The sequence below is a fragment of the Podarcis cretensis genome (genome assembly GCF_951804945.1).
Source record: "Podarcis cretensis genome assembly, chromosome: 2".
NCBI classification, from domain to species: Eukaryota; Metazoa; Chordata; class Lepidosauria; order Squamata; family Lacertidae; genus Podarcis; species Podarcis cretensis.
This window is the reverse complement of record NC_137171.1, coordinates 76,839,745-76,859,398: the sequence shown is the minus strand read 5'-3', so window position 1 is coordinate 76,859,398 and position 19,654 is coordinate 76,839,745. Positions and strand designations below refer to the sequence as shown.

The 19,654-nt window shown below is 45.3% G+C and overlaps 1 protein-coding gene and 1 long non-coding RNA gene across 2 annotated transcripts in view; one reads left to right on the top strand and one right to left on the bottom strand.

The window, feature by feature from the left end:
• Nucleotides 1-19,654, bottom strand: part of LOC307211099 — a 444,355-nt gene that overhangs the window by 405,495 nt on the left and 19,206 nt on the right. The gene's annotated exons all lie outside the window — the stretch shown is intronic.
• Nucleotides 14,439-19,654, top strand: part of SFMBT1 (Scm like with four mbt domains 1) — a 78,660-nt gene continuing 73,444 nt past the window's right edge. Inside the window, exon 1 of the mRNA XM_079967279.1 lies at nt 14,439-14,568. The gene's annotated coding sequence lies outside the window, so the exon portion shown is untranslated. The remainder of the gene's footprint in view (nt 14,569-19,654) is intronic.

Sequence of the window (19,654 nt, the reverse complement as noted above, 5' to 3'; positions counted from 1 at the left end):
CAAGTAATTTGCGCCCCCTAACCCATGGATTTGTGCCCCCTAACCCTAACCCCCAGATGTTGCACCCGGTGCGGCCGGCCCCCCCTGCACCCCCCACGCTACGCCACTGCTAACATTCTAAAATTCAGGTATGAAAGGGGAAAACTCACATAATGGGTTTAATCACCCAGACCCATTGGTCACATTTCGACAGAACACATTCCTGCCTCTTTCTCACAGGGAATAAATGAAAACAGAGTTTCTGAGAGACTGAGCAGCATCCTATTCTGAAGGGTCCGGGTGAGGTCAGGGGGATGTCTCCCAGGTAAATGCGCAAGGGATTGTTGTTGCCTTTAAACACAAGGGCAATTTGAGGCCAGCTGCAGCATTTGCCGTGCAACTGATACTTTTGAAACATGGAACTTAGAGCATTGATTGTGGAGCTCATACCAATTCTGAAGGTCAAAATCCGATTCCCAATCAGTATATGAATTATGCAAGTGTATAATGAAATATTAATCTTCAAACATCACAGTTTAGAATCTTTCTCAGATAGGATGTTAATGGTATGCTTGCGTCCATTTTACTTTGATACAACTGAACCAGGACAGGGTTGGGTCTTTTGAATTATGGGTACAAGGTTGTTCCTAAAAATCATACGGGTCATCAGGGATGAAATTGTGGTCCTTTGGTTCCAGTAAGTTAATAATAATCCTTAGTGTTGCATCCAAAGCAGCACCAGAGATGTTCCCCTGGTGCGGCAGGAGTTCTGTTTCATCTCCTCCCCCTGTGACCCCCCCCCAATCTATTTTTGTTATGTATTGAAGTTCTCACCCTGGCCACCAGGAGTATCGTGTATATAGTTTTCACTCAGGTCCACATCAGTTACTTTAGGCAGGAAACCCTGGGTTGTTGTTGCTACAATGTTGACAGCCGGCTGCCTATAAAAGCAGGCCGGCTGAGTTGTTTGCTGTTCAGTTCTGTTCCAGCTTACAAATAAAGAGCTGCTTTGGAGAAATTGCTGCGTCGTCTGCTATGCCTACCCACTATTTAAGAATTTTGGATGGTCCACCAACACTCCAAAGCTGACATGGGGGGCTTGTCAGGGTCTGCTGGGGAGAGGAGAGCTCAAGACAAAAGCTGTGTTCAGCTAGCAGAGCAGGAGCAGTGGACAGCCCCCTTAGCCTTTATATAGCATATCTCATAGATTGTCTCAACAATCCTTCCCACAATCATATAATGAAAGTTAGCATTATTATCCAAGTTTTGCAGATGAGGGCTAAGGCAGAAAAATACAGTGGTACCTCGGATTAAGTACTTAATTTGTTCTTAACCTGAAACTGTTCTTAACCTGAAGCACCACTTTAGCTAATGGGGCCTCCTGCTGCTGCCGCACCGCCAGAGCACGATTTCTGTTTTCATCCTGAAGCAAAGTTCTTAACCCGAGGTACTAGTTCTGGGTTAGCAGGGTCTGTAACCTGAAGCGTCTGTAACCTGAAGCGTATGTAACCCGAGGTACCACTGTAGTTGGTGGCCTAAGGCGACCTGTTGGGTTCAAACCAGAGGTGACAGTTGAACTAGGGACTGATTGGTTCATAGCCACTAAGCAGAAAGTGTCACTGCCATAGCCAAAAATACTTTGTGTCGTTCATGTTCCATGACAAGTATTTTGGATTTTCATGTTGCCATAGCACTAAAAGGTGCATCACGTCTGCCTGAATAGCTCAGTTGGTTACAGCGTGGTGTTGATAATGCCAAGGTTGTAAGTTCAATCCCCATATGGGACTGCTGCATATTCCTGCATTGCAGGGGGTCGGACTAAATGATCCTTAGGGTGCTTCCAGCTCTATGATTCTACAAGAATATACTGCAGTGGCTGAAGAACAAACACTCTCTTAAAAGGTATGCATGGTGATAGCAGCCCTGGGCATTGTTAGCCCAGTTCATTCAATCTCCTTTCGCAGGTATAATGGCGGTAAGAGAAATAACAGAAACCTCTGTGTTTTGGTGCACAGTTCTGAAACTTTTAGGGATGACATGACATGAGGAGGGGAAACAAAATGTGAAAGCAAGGCAGGCAGTTTCTCCAAAAGTTAAAACTGCCCAGCAAGAGAACTGGGATTACTTCTTAACCACAAGTGGGACTGTTTAGTGAGACATCAAGCAGGACACCCAGCTTCACACATATTATACAGAGGTGGATTGACTGCTGCAAGATAGCCACTGAGCCAAGTTGAAGGTGGTGATGTTGATAACTTGGGGACAGTCCAGCCAGAATACTTTTCAGACTGCCTCCCCTGGTACTGACCAAGCTGATCTTCTAAGGAGATTGTCAGTGGATTACCACTTGTCAATAATGTTGAAGACGACCTCCTAGGCGATAGCACTCACCCTCTGAAACACCTTCTCTTGGATAATTTGTCGGGCAGACACAAAAATGACCTTTAAATGGTTCTTTAAAATGTGTATGTTTACCCAAGCTTTCCTGGACTCTGACAATTACATTTTCAGTTTTGGTTTGTATTCTGCTGAGTTTTATTTGCGACACACAGTTGTGTTTGTTTGTTTTTTAATCCAGTTTTTAAGGTGATTTTATTGAAAGGTTGTTTTACATTTGTCTTTTTATTGTACTCTCTGATAACTTTGTAAACATAGCAACTTCTGCACAACAGGTGGCCCAGAATGGGTGCAGCAATAAGAGGCAAAGTACACGCTATGTATGTGCCCCATAATATCTTGCCCAAACTGACATTCCTGAAGCATGTTCTTCCCCTCTCACATTTAGGAATGCTGGCATTCCATTACAGGCTATCAGCCCAATGTATACACCAGTTTGGTCAAAGTATCTGAGCTCCATGCATTTTAATCAATGCAACTGAACTGGCATAAATCCAGGTAGTTTGGTTGAAGCAGGTTGTGGATCAAATCTGCCCATGTGATGTCAAGCAGAGAAGAATTGCACCATGTATAAGTCATGTTTCCTATTCTATTTTCTTTTTCAGCTAACAGATTTTTCCCCCCAGCAGACCCAAACCACGACTGTACTCCCACCACCAATTATTTGCTGAATACCTGTAGTCTAGAAGCACTGTTGATAGAGAGATTTCATTTGACCTTTCTTGGCTCCCTGTTGCTTTTCACTCCCTCCTTGCAGTCAACCTTTCAGAGCTGATGACTAAATCCAATTACTTAACTTTTGTCCATTTTTCTTAAATACATTTTAAATGGCACGAACAAAACCTTCATTTTCCTCTTTTAATTAAAAAGGGCACTGGTATGGCTAAATAGTCAGATGCCACTTAAAATAACACCCTACAAAAATAAATGAAGCATGCAGCCAGTATGCGCAAAATTATTACACAATGCATGTTCAATTTCTCTTTGGTTCACATCAGTGTGGGACTCAAGAGATTATTTAGGACTTTTGTACAATGGATTTAAATAGCCACATTTCCCACTGTATTTCAAAATATAACAATTGGTGGTGGGGGGGGGGGGATTTTGCCTACTGCTTCCTCCAAGCAGATGCATGAATTATTTTCTTGTTTCCTTCACTCATTGGGCAGAAATCTTAGACACTCAACAAATGAATAGTTGTGCCAGAAGAAGCAGCATCCTATGGAGACTTGGAGCTTTACACAGCAATTCTACTATAGGGCCAAGGCAACTGGTCTAAAGTGGAACTGCATTTCGAACTCACACAATCCAGATTAAAGCAGCTACACTGGTTGCCGGTTTGTTTCCAGGCCCAATTCAGGGTGCTCACATTAGTGTTTAAATTTCTAAACAATTTAGGCCCAAAATATATGAAAGACAGCCTCCTTCTCTACATACCCACTTAGGTATTAAGAATAGCAGAGGGGGCTCTCTTAATCTTTCCACCTCCCTCAGAGGTTTCATGGTACAATTTCCCCTCGAAAAAAACAATTCTTAGGGGCTGCAATCTTCTGCAGTGCTCCAAAACACATATTTTTGCACGCTGTGCCACCCAAAACATTTGGGAGGGGAAACCACAGTGCAAAATTGCACAAAATCATGGCATCCAAAATGGCCCCCGTGCAAACAACAGGAAGATGACATTCCAGATTTTGGCTTCAAAGTGTCAGAGGCTATGCATTCCCATTTGAGCGACCTTCTGTAGACCACATGTCAGTGACAGATGAGGCCAGAGGCAAAAAGTAGGCAACAAATGCAGATTTTACCTTTTTAGTTTCCACACTCTCTCTCACACACACCCTTCTATTCTTTATCCAGGCAACCAAGAGGTTCTGTCAGAATTCAATGACATATTCCCGTTAGGAATAGCATATGAGGGTGATTGATGGTTTTTTAAAAAAAAAAAAACCATTAAGATGGAAATCCTATACATACTAACCTGAGAATCTCATTGAATAAGTCTTGATTGGGCTCAGTTTATTATTTCTCCATCACTAAGTCCATTTCAGGGTGACTCTTGGCATCAGGATCGAAGCACCTGTGACAGTAAAACTGCTGTGGCTGTTTTTATGCAGTTGAAAGAAGTTTATTCTCCGCCTTCCTTGTATCTGTTCTCTGCGTAAAGCCTCTTACTCGGGTTTTGTAATGTTAGGATATTTCTCCTTTTGTTCGAAGACATGTTATTGTCCTGATTCCTTGACAACCTATTTCACATAAGTGTGTGTGTTTTTGTGTTTAATATGTAGCAGAAACATCTTATATATATTCTGAAGAGAAGAGCCCGCAAGAAACTTAAGGAGATACAAACCTGAAAAGGAGTAGGGGGGGAAATCCAAGGATGGTAGCCCTGTAAAGGGAAACCCCTTATTTATTTAGGTCTGTCTGTTATTCTCTTTCTTTTTCATTTCAAAATAAAGAACAAACGACGGGTAAAATAATTGCTTGGCTGGGTGATACAACTAAAGAAAGAGACTTTGAAGTGCCATTAAAATTCTAGCCTTGCAATCATTATGGAACCAATCAACTAAGCTCTGGAGCTCAAAATCTGACTGCAAGAACAAATAATCAGAACCTTGCTGCTTCCCCACAAACGACAAGCGAGCATCTTCATTGCTGCATGTCAAGCTGCTGCTCTAGGAAGTACTATAGAGCCAGGAATAATGCTTAGGTGGCTGCTGGAAGGTCAGAATAATATCTGCTGCTGAAGACAATGATTATGCTGTGCCAGTTGCTCCTCCCTTGGAAGTGCTTATTCTGCAGCAGAGGCACTGCCTGTACTCTGCTGCTCACACACTGTACGTGCAGCGACGACTTAACAGCATTCCTGCTCCTCCAGTGCACACAATAACCATTTTGAGCCACTCCACACTCTCATTAGACAAGTGGCAGTGCAGCCACTGGGTCTGCACGCATGACCCTGAGCTACAGCAAGCATTTGGGGCATATATATATATATATTACAGACATCCGCACACACTTCTTTCCTCTGGGGGCATTTCCAGAAACAAAGTCCAAATTCAAAAGGGGCGGTGGCAGCGGCAAATTTCTCTCCTCTTTCAACCACAGCCAAACCTCTTGTTGCTTTTTGGGATGCCGGTCTAGGCAGGCTATTAAAGAAAGATCCTTGGAGCTCGATGCTATCTATGCCACATTACACTGTGCATGGCTTTGTTATATAATGCTGCCGCTCATAGCAATAAACCAGCAAGCCAGCAGAATGCTTAAACAACTACAGCGACAGAGAGGCAAGAAACAGGCACCAGTGGGGAAGACTCACACATTTCCCAGAGCTGACTGAAGTTCCACCAAGCTGTTCATTATGATCTGGCCCATCTTGCACAGGGAGGGAATTGACCACTGAAGTGGTATCTATCAGAGACAAGTTGAGGATGTGAAGGGCGGACTAAGATGGGCTACCCAGATCCGGACCTGGAGTTTGTGGTTCTGGACCTTGTTTACTGGAGCAGGGGGACAAGGGTCTGAAGTTCAAGAAGGTGCTTTTTCTGTTGACCAGGCAAAGGCAGAAGACCAGGAAGCATTTATACTATGCCTGGCAAATCCAGATGCTTCATATTGCCAGCCAGCCACAGAATATAGTATCCCTATTCTTTTCTCTGTCTGGAAAGCATTCTAAAAGCTGAGTACTCACAGTTCATGGCAGCTCAGACTATTACGTTCCTAGGGCAAATATCAGAGCCCCTGAGAGTGGACTAAGTGCAATGGAGATTTAATTTGGCAAAACAAACCCCTTTTTCCAAGAGATCAGTCTTGAGTGATGTTTCCTTGTGGGTGAGTAGAGAGATGGGGATGCAATTCCCTTTAGCAGGTTTGTGATCTCATTGGAGATGTCCAGAAGAGGCCTTTCTTAATTCCCGTATTCCAAGAACTCTGCATCTGGCAGAAGACACCTGTTAGCTGAAGAGAGACCAACCTTTCCTTGATATGCTTTGAATAAAACATTTACTCGTAACACCAAACTTTTCTCAAAGGGAAGTGTTCCCCGGGGTGAAGTCGCTTGCACATATCTGTCAAAAAGCCAAAACTGCTTTCCGAAAGTAGTGCATGCATTAACTGTGCTCAGGTGACATCATGCACACATTATTTCCAAAGGTGTGATGCGAATGCATATGAGCTGCTGAAGGTGCCCAGGTCAGATTACAAACTCTCACACAGAAGCGCTTGGGTTCCTCAGGTTGCATTCACTAGGCGTTTATTCCGCCCATCCCCCATCCCCTCCACTGTTACTTTCTACATTTGAGCTTTCACACAACATAAAAGACATTTATGGCAACATAGCAGAATACAGCGCAAATTTAGCACTCGTGTCCATGTTATTTCCACATGGATATTTTCCGGAAGCAGATAACACAGAAAATTTAACGGTGCAGGACCACAATACCTCAAGGACTGCCTATTCCCATATGAACCTACCCGGTCCCTGAGATCATCTTCGTGTGCCTCCTCCTAGAGAGGTCCAGAGGGTGGCAACACGAGAACGGGCCTTCTCTGCAGTGGCTTCCCATCTATGGAATGCTCTCCCCAGGGAAGATCGCCTGGCGCCTCCATTATACACCTTTAGGTGCCAGGCAAAAAGTTCATTTTTAACCAGGCCTTTGGTTGATCTTATTGACATCCAACACACTTCTAGAATGTGGCTTGGGGGGGGGGGTGTTATTGGGTTATTGCTTTTGGTTTGATTTTATATGTTGTGTTCTTGTTGTGAACAATGTATAAGTTGAATAAATAAAATAAATATAAATAAATAAAATTCCGCTATATTTCTGAAAGCGGTTCTTGCATTGTTTGAAAGCTCAAATATAATGTGGGGATTAACTGTTTGGGAAATGGCAGGAAAACGGAATAAACTGTGGTGCGAATGCAGCCTCAGTACCCTTCACTGCCTCTTATATGTAGTTTCCCTGCACTGTTCTGAAGCAGATGGTACCCATTTCAACCAATAGATGGTCTCGGGTTCTACATTTAAACCAGTACTATCCTCCCACACATGCCAAATTCTCCCACATTAAAAATCTAAACTGAGCATTTGCTGTCTTGTAGCGACACTTGCTTAGCTTAATTTCATGTGTTCAATTTATATTGATGGTTTATTGCAGCTTTCTTTTGGCAGAATTAGTCGGGAAATGGAAGTGCTTGGGTACAGGAGACAATGGGCTCGTGTGCAGCCAGGAAGACCGTGGTGTGCTGGGTTATGGAGAGACAGCACTGCAGGGCAGAAACATCCTGTTTTCTGACCACTAAAGAACCCCACCCTTCCCTTTTCTGTTTTCTGAGGCTTTTCACACACATCACTCACTGGTTTCATTTTACTCCTTTCAACAATTGATAGCAAAAAAAAAAAAAAAAAAAGCAAGCTCGTTCCTTTACACAGAGATGGATGGATTTCTTGGGGTCATATTTTAAAAAGCCTGAATCATGACTAGAAACTTTGGCTCGGCCTAACCTACCTCACAGGGTTGCTGTGGGGATTAAATGAGGAGAGGGAGAGCCACATGTGCCACTTGGACCTCCACGGAGAAAAAGGTGGGATATGAACACAATAAATAAATTGTAGAAAATAAAAGGCTGAGATCCAAGGCAGGTGCAGATTCCAGCTTAGTCTCCTTATCCGCTCAATTTTTCTATGCTGAAGTCCTACTATTTTAATTCTTTTTTTTTTCCATATGACCTTGTAAAGGAGTAAAAATCCTTATAGTGCTTGGTGCACACAAAAACTTATTTAATTTTGTCATTTCTGTTGTTTCCAAAACAATTTTATTGGGTTATGCCTGACTAAGTGGGAAGGGGGTTATCCTGTTGGTTTTGTTTTAACTACTTATTTATGCTTTTATCTTGCATTTTTATCTTGCAAACCATCTTGAGATCTTTTTATGTACAATAGTATATAAATCTATTTAATAATAAGAATAAGTTATACTCAAAATACACTCACAGAAATCAACTACTAACTTTAGTTCATTGATTTCAACAGGTTATCTCCAAGCATGACTGACTTGCATACAACCCATTGCTATTTACATATAGACCTGATAATGTTTTCCAGCCACCTGTACCTGAACAGTAGGAAGTTCATCTCACTACCTTTGGAATAACAAGTTTTGGACACTTAAGGGAACAGTGGAACAATCACTATAGCAACTTCCTTAGCTTAAAAAGGAAATTGGGGGGGGGGCAATTTCCAGATATGGGGAACAAAGAAACAGGATGAAAAACTGATTTGGTAGCTTTGAAGATTTCTTATGTATTGAGTTAAACTAGTTGGCAAGACACACTTATCGGGTAACATCAAATAAGCTGATGATTTAAGCAATGTCTAACAATAGTCCTTCAAGGAATGAAGAGAGATCTAGACTTTCAATCAAATGCTGTGAAGTTACAAGAGAAACTGCATATTAAAAATCCTTAGCAAGAGGTTTTGGGACAGGATGTATTGAATAAATACATTTAAATGATTCATTAGACTTTCCAGAGTAACATACTGAACACAAGCTTATGATATATTCCATGCAATAGTATGTGCATGACTAGCTTTATGCTATTTTATACAATCTAACTTTCATAAAATACAATAATTTCACTTGTTGATTTTCCAATTGGATGTTATTAGCATTAAAGAAGGATTCTGGAGCAGATGGATGTTATCCGCCTATGCATTTTAACATCCAGAAGGAAGAGTCCAAACCTCAAAGCATCTGCATCAGCAAGAATCCCAATGATTTCATTTTAGTTGTGTCATCACTAAACGGGCTTTGAGGATCCAACTCAAACTCATCTCTAGAAATCAACATTTGTTGTGGTGGCAAAAAACGGTGGCTAAAGGAGTGACCGGAGCCATCAACCTGTTCTAGCGCTACCCAAGGAAATCCTCATCCCCTGAAGAAAAACTGAATCTTTTCTCCACATCAGACCCCACCTTCTCCTCTTCCTAAGTGACAACTCTGTCCGTGCGGCATTCCAGCATTTAAGGCATTGCTCTTAATTGGGCACCCAGTCCTAAGCACTCTGGTAGTTTTTGCGGCAATCTAGATTGTCAGGTGTAATGCCCCCTGTGGCTTCGGGGGCTTAAGACTGCAGTCTAAATAAGTTGTTGTTTGTTACATTCTTGAGACAGAACTATCCTGGCGTCTGTCAGTTCCACTGGTTTCTGCAAGCAGACCTAAGAAGCCAGCTCACCACAGTGATTCCCTGCTTGGTTTGCTGCTGTTGCACCTCCAGTCCTTGAAATGGAGGTTGTTCTGCATGTGACAGAGGTGCACATTTGTGTGTGTGTGTGTGTGTGTGTGTGTGTGTGTGTGTGTGTGTGTGTACCACCTTTATCTTCCAAGGAGCTCAAGATGGTGTACATGGTTCCCTCCCCATTTCACGCTCACAAGAACCCTGTGAGATGCTGGATGACCCAAAGTCGCCCAGTGAACTACATGGCTGGGTGGGGATTCTAACCCTGATCTCCCAAGTCATAGTCCAATGCTATAACCATTACGCCACACTGGAAGCAGTAGGAAAAAGGCGGGCTACATGGTATTCTTGTATGAGGCTGCTTCATTAACCCAGCATGAAGGACTGCAGCTTTCAGCCCATGTTACACCAGCACTGATCCTTTCTTCACTGCCAGGTAACTCAAGAGGTACAAGACCATGTGGGCTGATCCATAACCAGCCATCCAGTTTCTCAAAGGTTGACAGCGTTGTGTCATAGCTTGACCTTCTCCCATGTGGTGTGGGGTTTCTTAAGTTGCCCCATTGGTGTTGCACCAGAAGCTCCCACACCACCATCTTCTATGGGTCCACACCTGACCAAGGGGGCCAAACAATGCACATCTGGCATTCTGGAAGGATGGATTTATTTCATGGATGTTGCTTCCCATTATTTCCCAGGTTACTGTCTAGCGCTACTGTCAGGAGCACAGTCCTTCTGTACGCCCCCTTCTCTTGGGCTACCTGTGCTCTTGGCCACGACAGGCTGAAGTCCAGGAGTTCTGCAGCTTCCTGTGGAGGAAGGGGGCTGGGTACATCTGGAATATAGCTATTCTCTCCTTGGCCCCACCCAATGAGGCCTAGGGAAAGAGCCTGAAGATGGCCTCTGGCAGGGGAGTAAGGGCCAGGGTTATATGAATACTGGGTCTTTGGGTCTCAACAGCTTTCTTATCATAAGACTGACTTTAATGAGCACTGTTATCTTAAGACCAATTTGAAAGTACAACTGCAGTAAGTTGGTTGAAGAATACTTAAGATTTCCTGTCCCTCCTCAGCCAGAAATACTGACCATGAGCAAAAAAAGAGCATGTTATCTTATAAAGGAAAGGCCTCATTAATACAAGCAAAAGACCAAAGCTTTTGTGGGTGTTCTGTTATCTAATGTACTTAAGGCCTGCAGAGTTAAGAGAAATGAGATACTTTCTAGTCACTTAAAATAATTAGCTCAGCTAATCAGCTTCTGCTAAATATGTTCTTCACAGCCTTGAAAAAAGAACATTTGGTGTATTTCCAGAGAAGTCTTTGTGTTCAGTTTTACTGAAGAGATCACAACTTGTTAGCATTAATGAAGAGAAAAGGGAATGAAAATTGCCAAGTGAGCATCTGCAGTATTTTCAAAAAAGTGGGGGTGGGTGGGGGAGTTTGCACAAAAAGGGCATGCCTTATTTTGATAATTCGGGTGAATTTAAATTGTATCCATGGAGGAGGTACATGCGCTGGCCCCACTCCTCCACACTCTTGACCTTCCCATGATGACTGGGAAAATCTGAAGGTAGCTTATAAGTGTGTTTTGACTGAATACACTTGGGCAGGATTTCCTGATTGTGGGAGGATTGTAATCACATTCAGTTGAATAAGCTTACAATCGTTTTTTCAGACTTCAACCCTCAAATGAAGATTTGGAATGCAGGGAAGTTGAACCAGCACACACTGCTCCATCAGAGACATCTGAAGGCAGCCCTGTATAGGGAAGTTTTTAATGTTTGATGTTTTGCTGTGCTTAATTTACTGTGTTTAATGTGTTTAATTTGTTGGAAGCCACCCAGAGTGACTGAGGCAACCCAGTCAGATGGACGGCATATAAATAAATTATTATTATTATTATTATTATTATTATTATTATTATTATTGACACAATTTAAGAGCTACTCAATGGGGCTTTTGTTCAAAGGGCTACACTACAACACACTTCTGTGCATGTCTACTCAGAAGTTTGTCCTGAGTTCAATGGGCTTTCTTTTGAGGTTTGTTGTAGGATTGTAGCCTTAATTGGAAGGGGAGGAGGTTGGGAGAAATTAAAAGTCAAGAATAATATGAGAGTGAGAATTACGTAAGAACATTTCACTTTGAAGTAGTGAAGCTTGTTCACAGTGTACTGCTTATAGTGATTTGAAGTGCTGTTCTCCAGCTGACTGCCAATTCATAGATTTGCATTAAAAGCTTGACTGCAGTGATTATGTAAAACGCAATTGTTCTTTAATAATTTTAAATTGGAACCAGTGACCACGGGAGTGTTACATCTACAAGAGTACAATGGTACTTTTCCAGTTAGGAGAGCCTCCTTTTGTGGATTTGTGATTTATTTATTTTTTGGTGGGGGTGGGGGTTGTGTTGTTCAGAATGCCTTAAAAGAAAACAACCCAGGAAAGACTGGAAGTGCAGTTTAAGATATTCTTGCAGTCTCAGCCTTATACACGTTTCCTAGAAAGATCCGCTGGGTTCAAAGGAGCTTTCTCTCAAGGAAGCGAGCATGGGATTGCGGCCTTAAATACTATACTCCGGGATGCTCCGTTCATTCGTTTTCCTTACAACGCATATGAAGGGACCACCCTCTAGCGGTCCGACGAGGCATTTCCCTTCCTAAAGTTGCTCGCCTCTTCTTTTTTTCTTTAGGCAGAGAATTTCATGCAGACTGTAGCGCACTTTTGGCTTAGGAGGAGGCAGACTCGGAAGATGATCTAGCTCGTTCGCTGTCAGTCCTTGTAAGGAGCGCAGTCTTCGTTCCTCAGGTCGACTTCGTCTTAAGTTCGGTCAGTGCAAAAATACGAGAAGCCCCAAACGGAAGAAGAAACCACCATATATACGTCTCTCTCTTGAACGGATTTTACATAGGTTTTGCACGATTGAAAATTACCAATAAATCCGATACGATCGTTTCTTCAAAACACGGTAGATGCCACATCTTCACGACCCAAGTCGCGATATCTTTTAATCCTTTTAATTATTTGCAGAGCCCCCCCCCCCCCGCTTGTCCGCAGTTGCATCGCTCAGCATTTTCGTTGGAAGCGGGGGGAATTATTCCAAGGGGAGGTGCAGGCAGCTGGTCAGATCTGAGCTGTAGCGCGAAGATTTCCCTGCGCTGGGTTTTATTATTCGCCTCCGCGTTCGACATGCCTTCTTCCTGTCTGGAAATCTCGCAGTGTTTGGCATTTCTATATCTTTCTCGGCGCATCCCTTTCGTTTCCACCCAAGCCCGGCGACGCCGATCGCTCCTCGAGTTCCAGATGACTTTTCCGCACGCTGATCGCTTATCCCCGTATGCTGTCAACTGGTGTCTGCGACGCACCGAGCAGGCGGCGTGTACAGCATGAGCCATTAAATCCCGGCACGCCAAGGGACGCGTGCGTGTGGATGGAACGGGTTAAAGGAGGGGGAAGTGGAGTAGATACAAGCCAGAGATCTACAGTAAAAAAGCGTTTTGAGCCTATGCGAAAATCGGAGGGGGGCGGGCGGCGGCGGCGGCGGCGATGGTTTGCTGCCTGAGGAAGGCGCGAACGCGGAGGATCCTGGAAACTAGATCCCTGTCCCCACCCCCTCCTCCAAAGCGAGGTTCTTGCAAGGATCCAGTTGGCTCCATCGGTATCGCTCTTTCGCCTCCTGTCGCCTTTAAGCTGCGTGAAACTCGCTCGCTTTTATTACTCTTCTCTGATTGCACCGACGCGTGGTCATGAGGTTCTCGGTGTTGCACAATCCTGCTCCTTTCTTTCCCCATTTATTCCCCCCCCCGCCACAACTCCACCTCCCTCCCCGTCTTCAGATTTTAATTTCGGTTGTGTTTTAATTTATCCCGCCGTTAAATGTCTCAACAGCTGCAGCCACCCAGCCGCCTCCTTTGCCGCCATCCTCTCCTCCAGCGTGCACGCACTTGGGCCGCGCTTCCGTCCTACATCTTCGGCAGGGGGAGGGGAGCGGGGGGGGATGGCGTGGAGGGAGGGAGGCCAAAGGGGCGCAGGATCCTCAGAAAACGGCAGCGGTGCCGGGATCGAGAGATCTTCACGAAAAAGCAAGGCAGGGGTTACGATAGTGTCAGGAAACCCACGGCGCCGGCCTTTCTGGGCCAAACGCACACAAAAAACGGGGAGGGGGCGGGTAGAAGAAAGGAAGTCGCGAGTTCTCGAGAAAAAAATATATTTAAAAAATGAACTTGGCTCTCCAAGGAGAAGGCATGACTCCGCCGGTGTATTTATGGCACTTGAAAGCAGCCGGGCGCTGCAGCTTGAGTGCGAGGGAGCAGGCTCAAGTAGTTGCTAGCTCGCCAGGCCAGCGCGCTGGATGGAGAGCTAAGCTGACAGCGCCTGCCTGTCTCGCGCAAAGCCCCTCCAGCTGCCTCTCCCGCTTCATTCCAGCACACGCGAGGCTGGGGCTCTTTTTCGCTCGCTCGCTCGCTCGCCCCCGCCCCCCACTCGAGCTCGAGCCGCCGCGCAGCCTCCCCAATTGCGCGCCCAACAACTTGAGGCAGGTGCGCGCCCCGCGGGAAATCCTCGGGGACGGGGCGGCGCTGCGACGGGCGGAGGCGGGGGCTCGCGCCGCCGCCTCTCCCGGCGCCCCGAAGTGCTGGAGGAGCAAGTTTGGTTCTGGGGCGGCGGCGGCGGCGGCTCGGCTCGGGCAGGGGGGGATCCCGACTGAGCCTTTGCGCGGACGCCCGTCCGTCCCCAGCCGCCGGCCGGCGCCAGGGCTCGGCGCGCCCGAGCGCGAGGGGCGCGGGAGTGCGTTGCGAGCGCCCAAAAAGCCTCCGGAGCGAGGGGAGGGGAGCGGGGAGGGAGACGGCGGGCGCATGCGCCTGGGCCGATCGAGCCATATTGGATATGAGGCGGTGAGCGGAGCGCCGGCGAGCCTTGCCCGAGCCCCGGCAGCGGCGCGGGGCTGGAAAAACTCCCCGCAGGTAAGGCGGGCGCGGGATGCGGGGCCTCGCGGGTCGGGGGGCGCCCGCCGCAGCTGCTGGGCGCGTTTTGCTGCCTGCGCGGCCGCCGGAAAGGCTTTTTTCCGGCTCCTGAAGTTTGATGCGGGAGACGGCGAGGGAGGGCGGTAGCAGCAGCAGCAGCAGCAGCAGCCAGGCGAGCGGGAGGGGGAGCGAGCGAGTGGCGAGCGCTTCGCTCGGATGTGCAGCCGGGAGACGCCGCCGCCGCCGCCGCAGCAGCAGCAGCAGTACGAGCGCCAACTCCGCTAGCGCTTCTCGCGCGCCGCGCAAGTTCCCGCGACGCGGGAGAAAGGCGCTCTGCGCCCGCGCACCTCCGGGCCCGAAAGGGGGCGCCTGCCCGCCTGCCGTTTCCCTTCGCATTTGTTTTCCTGCTGTACTTGTAAAAAGTTCCTAGGCGCAGAGCACTGGAAGGTGCTCCTTCTCCCTCTTTTGGGGGGTGGGGTGGGGGGTGTTTGCCCGTTATTGTGTGCCCAAGGAAAGCCAAGCCTCTCCTTCCCTCGCCTTGGTTTCTGCAGTCTCTGGCTGGGCGACTGAACGTTGTGGATGCACTTTCTTTTTCTAACTTGGGTGGGTTGGAGGAAAAGTCATTTCAAGGGAACTTCTGAACTTTTCGGGCCATGTGTTTTGTCCTTGCCGAAGTGGCGTTTGACATGGTGATGGTGATGATGATAAAAGCATTATTATGATTCCTAATCTTCTCTAAAATGGCTTCATTTGGAAAAGATGAGGCCTTCTTAAACAATTGGGCTGTGGTTCTCCCCCCCCCCCCCTTAGCGGCGAAGTGATCTTTCAACCCAAGCGCCGGGGAACTCCGTCGGGAGCGCACACTTTCTCTGAAGACCGCTACGCGGTTTGCTACCCATCTGCGATGTTGATGGCAGTTGCGAACTCCTCGCATCAACCTGGCCCCATAAATCGCGACTTTTTTTGTGGGTGGGGGAGGAAGGTGGGTCGGATCGGCAGCTGGTGTCCGCCGTTGTTTTGATTGCGCGTGATTACAGTGCCACCAAATTACACTCCGCGGAGCCCCTTTGCCCGTGCTACTGATGCCTCCTCCTGTGGGACTCTACTTTCAGTTGAAAAACAACTCTACTCCTGTTCCCTTCGCTTTCTTAGTTTCCATTCTCTGCTCTTCTGCCCTCCCTCTTAAGACTCAAGAAGGCAGAGGCTTCATTGCCCTGTAGCTGAGGATGCACCTGAACCCATAAATCCTAAATGAGGGATGCACACTACAGTTGGCTGCAGTGGAAAGGAGGAGGCCTTGACAAATTTGAGTCAAGTTGGGGAAATGCTCTTACAGTCAAAGAGGGTCTTGTGCAGGAAAGACAGTTTGGGAATTGACTCCATTTAGATGCATTTCTGTGCATCAAACTGTGGAATCATCTTACTTAATGAAAAAGAAAGAGGAGTCCAGAACTTAGACTTTTACAATTTCTCTCTTGCAGGGACAAGCAGTTAATCCGCTCTTAAAAAGCAGCTCTATTACTAGGCCTCTCCTAGGCCAGAGTGATGTCTATTTAATGGTCTCACATGGGTTTCGTGGAATGATTATATCTGCTTTGGAGAGAAATTTGCTGTCATAAAAAGTGTGTAAGAATCTGTAACATTTAGGATTCATAGCTTTGCCTCTACTTTTATCCACTTGGAAGTAAAACTCTGATATAAAACTCTTTACTGATAAGACTGTGGCGCTAGTTTGGTCCTGCTTCTTCTGCCTCTTTCTCTGGGCTTACTACTGCTGGGAGGGAGGCAGAGGTTACCGTGGCAAACATTTCAGTAAAATAGAATGTAAGGTGCACAACTCTAACATTCATGTAAGAACTGATACGTTCTGCCCACTGACTTATAGTAATAGCTGTTACTGTTATTCATCAGGCTAAGCTATTTGTACTGTACATGCTGGTGAGAACAACGCTAAGCTTTTTAAAAAATACAGTTTATCTTAGTTCAACACAGTACCTCTCATAGATGGAGGCTTTTAAAAAACCCATTTTCCTATAACAAAAATACACATTTAATATTTGAGCAACATGCAGTTACGAAATATGGACATCACCCAAGTTGGTTTAGGCTTGGCATCTTAGAGTAATGTCACATGTTACTGACAGCACACCAAATGTGTAGTGTTGTGTAGTGGTTAGTGTCTGACTGGGTGTGGCAAACCAGGGTTCTAATCCCCATTCAGCAATGAAGCTCACTGGGGTGACTTTGGGCCAGTCACTGTCTCTGTCTAACCTACCTGACAGGGCTGTTGTGAGGATAAAATGAAAAGGGGAGGTCATGTACAGCACATTGAGCTCCTTGGAGGAATAGGTGGTATAGAAATGTAACCAGTAAATAACTTTGTTTCACTAAACACAGATGTACACTGGCCACAAAAAGCAGGGCACTCAGTTCCCTGTTATATTCACACACAGTGCAGTAGACACCTGTAGCTTTGTGTTAACATTAATTTGTGATACACACGAAGAAACTGTAAAACTTCAAACCACATTACAGTTCATGGAAATTGTCCAAATGTCTTTAAAGGGAATTTGTCTCTGGATACTGTGTTTAGTCTGGGACTTAACAAGAAAAGTTTAGATTGGTTCTTGAACTCTTTGGGCAGCAATGACTCATCCATGAGTAGTTTATATTTTCAGGATTGACTATAGTAGAGGCAGTAACCAGACTAGGATTCCTGCAAAACTGTTGTCTTATACCATGATAGTTCAATCAAGTCAGGTGTAGCGCTCTGTGTAGGCCTCATTCCTAAATGCATCTATATACATCATGGGATCATACATAAAAGTCATTCCACATGTGCGGTACAGCTCTTCCTGGATTGTGTCATTTCAGACTGGAAGTGTAGGAATTGCATGTTTCCTCTTGTGTTTTTTCCCCAAAGCCAAAACAAAACATTTTAATGTTGAGAATGACTTTAAACTTTGCCTTTCCACAGCAAGTCCAGGAATGTGTTTTATTTTGGCTGTGGGTATGGTGTGCTCTTCCCTCTCCCATTTGGTGAAAAGACTTGTAGCACAGGAAGAGCTGGATTAAATATTATCCCTGCAGAATAGTGTTATTCCTGTATGCTCATGTCTCAATTAGGACCCATGGACAGCAGAGGCATATGAGGCAGTTAAGAAGTGAGGTGACAGCATTGTTGAAATCTTAACTTGAATGCTAGAAAGCTGTCAACTCCTTCACCTACAGGAAGGGCTGCACTATCTGTAATCTGTGCACATTTGGGTTGTCACTTAAAAGGTAAAGGTACCGCTGACCGTTTGGTTCAGTCATGGACGACTCTGGGGTTGCGACACTCATCTCACTCTATAGGCCGAGGGAGCTGGTGTTTGTTCTCAGACAGCTTCTGGGTCATGTGGCCAGCATGACTAAGCCACTTCTGGCGAACCAGAGCAGTGCACGGAAATGCCATTTACCTTCCCGCTGGAGTGGTACCTATTTATCTACTTGCACTTTGATGTGCTTTTGAACTGCTAGGTGGGCAGGAGCTGGGACCGAGCAACGGGAGCTCACCCCATCACAGGGATTCGAACCGCCGACCTTCCGATCGACAAGCCCAAGCCTCTGTGGTTTAGGCCACAGCACCACCCACATCCTGGGTTGTATCTAACTGGGGTGAAAATATGCCTTCAGATAGGGAACAGATTTAACTATTGCACCTATGCCAAGTATGTGTGAATTTTATGAAGTGAGTTTAGAATAAAAATAAGAGTTCAGATTCAGTTTCTCCTATTTATGGAATTAATCTACTTTTAGGGTAGTGTTCATGCTTTACCATGAGAATTCTTGTAATTCAGATTGAACAATAGGCATATAATCTTATTTCTCAGTACTTCTGTGACCTGGTTCACAGACATCACATTAAGCCACAGGTAAAATAAGCTATGGTTTATGGTGAATGAGCAGTAGTTTGTTTGGGGAAAAACAAACTATGAGTCTGGGTTTTAAAGCAAGCCAAACCATGGCTTGTGTCCTGGCACGGATGGGAGAGGAGTGAAGAGCCTGTGATTTCAGCAATGCTGTTTCACATTATGTGTGAACCAGGCCTTAGAGAACAGCAGAGGGATGCTGTACAGGGGATATAAAGCAGCTTCTGCTTCAGCCTGAAGTGAAGTGCAGAAGGCAGTTCATTTCAATTTCAGGCTTTCCTGATGGATTAATTAGTATACTAAAAGGTGAAAAGGAATTGAATTTATTCTCATTGATTCTGTGTATTTGTGTGTTGGGTGACACTATGTTTATGTGACAGAACAACTTCAGGAGTGGGAATGACTCTGAAGCTTACACTGGATTTCTCTACAAGGCAAACCTTGCTTAAAAATGAGATGAGCTGGGTAAACAAGGGCACCTAACTTAGTAACTGATCCATAATACTTCCTTTCAAATTGCAGTGTGGAATTATCTTCTTTTTTATCATTATTAATCCTTAGCAAAAAATTGTTTGAATAGTTCTACTACATGTGGAAGACATGCTGAAGAAAGGATATAGAACGTATTTTTACAAGAAAATGAAAATTAATCTATTTTCCATAGGAAGGTACCAGTTTTATTCAATATTAGGGGGGGGGACAAGTTTTTTTAATCAAAAGGTAGAACCTTACCAAGTTTTGAACGGGAAAGCTTTATGCCATATATAGGCCCAGTTCATATGGCTTAGTGCGAATGAGCAAACACGCAGGTCCTCATAGAGGAGATTGCAGCCACTTTGTAGTGCTGCACTGCACTAAGCAATGGTTAAACTTAGTGTGTTGTCTGCTGCGCTCCAGGCAAACCATAGCCAAGGTTTGCAGCTTGTGGTTTGTCTGGAGCTGTGGATGACACACTAGGCCACTAGGGCAAAACTGTGGCTCAGTGCAGCTGTGAAACAATCAGGGAGAGGAAGAAAGCAGCCATAATCTCTCCTGGAGACCGCACATTTGCTTACATATTTGTACTATGTCATGTTTTGGCTTCAGGAATGATGACATGGAAAGAGTTTAGTTTTATTCTGAAATTGATTTCTCCATTGGTTTAAAAATAAACATGTGCTAAACTGTTGCTATTG